Source organism: Eurypyga helias, unplaced genomic scaffold (genome assembly GCF_000690775.1).
Source record: "Eurypyga helias isolate BGI_N326 unplaced genomic scaffold, ASM69077v1 scaffold42022, whole genome shotgun sequence".
NCBI lineage: Eukaryota > Metazoa > Chordata > Aves > Eurypygiformes > Eurypygidae > Eurypyga > Eurypyga helias.
The window spans coordinates 16,225-17,873 of NW_010236184.1; positions in this window are offsets into that span (position 1 = coordinate 16,225).

Genomic DNA, 1,649 nt, shown 5'->3' on the forward strand with positions numbered 1-1,649 from the left:
TCCAAGCAGGCTCCTTGCCTTCTTCAGTGCTGGCCAGCCTTTATGACAGCATGCTTCCGGGCATGTCTGATTTACCAGGATGGCTATTTTGGGTCTGCACCAGGGCAGTCTAAAAGCTCGGTACTGCAGTGCCTCACTTGTTGTGGCACGGGTATTGCTCTTGCCAGCTACATGAATATCACTGAAAGCGTGGTGTCCTTGAGGATCCATCTGGGCCTTGGAGTTTAGATTACACAGATATTAAGCACCTAAGGACCAAAATAGGTATTTAGCACTTGTGGACATAAATGCAACATCATAGGATTTGTTGAAAAAGAAGCTGATGAAGATTTAGCAAACATCTATGTTGTGTGCTTCAGTTCTTCCTAAACTTGCAGTTGGCATCATGCATCTACCTGGGTATCCTTGAAAACCTGACTTTGAATCCCAATAGGGTCAGGTTTGGAATGAGTTTCAGTGTCCAGAAAGATATCTAAGTCCACCCTGAGGACATTCTCAAGATCCCCCAGCTTAGGCACTGGGCAACCTCCAATCTCCACCAGTCAGACCATTTGTGAGCCATGGTGTGGCCCTGCCAACGTCCGTGGTAAGGGCTGACAAAGCCCAAGGAACCGGCTGTGCTCCCTGTAGCTGGAGCACCAATGGCCTGAGCTATGTGGACAGGAGCAGGTTTGGAACCTGGCTTCTCAGCTGGAAATGGGTGCTGGTCTCCGACCTCCACCCCACTCAGGCAGTCCCAGCTCTCCCCTCACCTCACCTGCTGTGTCTCCCACCCCCAGCTTTCTCATCACAGGCACTCTGCTCCAGACAAGCCAGCTTTGATTGTGTGCCCCTTGTGCACACACAGTTCCGTGTTTCCCTTGCTTTCCTTACACTGGGATACTCCAGCGCACAATATAATGGGATAATGTGCTAAAACGAGATGCCAGGGCTGTCTCTTCAGAGGGCTAGGCTGCCAAACATGACACCCACTGGATGTTAAATGAAGGCGATGACTAAGTGTTCACACAGCGGCTTGCTTTCGCTGAAGAGTTTGGCAGGCTGACGTAAATTCAAAGTCTGCTGTGGGCAGATTTCCTCCTACTATTTTTGATTTCATGCAAATAAGAATTGCAGGAGGCCAGGCAATTTCTACCTATGACTGACATATTTAGTGTTGACAGTCCCACACTGTTTTTATTTCTGAAAGTGCAGATTGAAGAGTGCATGTGGGGCAGCTGCAGATTGCAATTCCTCATCCCAGACCCATCTCCAGCTCCCCTCCCTTCCCTACTCCCAGCAGGCCGCATCCAGCACTGCCACGCGGCTTGCTTTGACACACACATGTCTATAAAGTGTGGCTGCCTGCTGCCAAAGGAAACACGATGGTGCAGTATTTTCTGCTAACAAGCCTTCATCCTGCGTGTTTCACTCCCCAGTTCTGCTAGGTAAAAGCTTCCCGTTAAAGGATTAAGGGGCAGCTTAGGCAAACAAGCATTACCTGTCTTCTGACTGATCCAGGCCAGGAAGCATCTACTGCTCAAAAGCATTTAAGCTAATCGAAAGGGGCCCAGGAGGGAGGCTCAGCAGGTGCAGGGCTGCTGGGAGAGGAGCAGGGGCATTAGCTTTTGGGGTGATGGTGGGCCATAGAACCAGCTGCACACGTACAG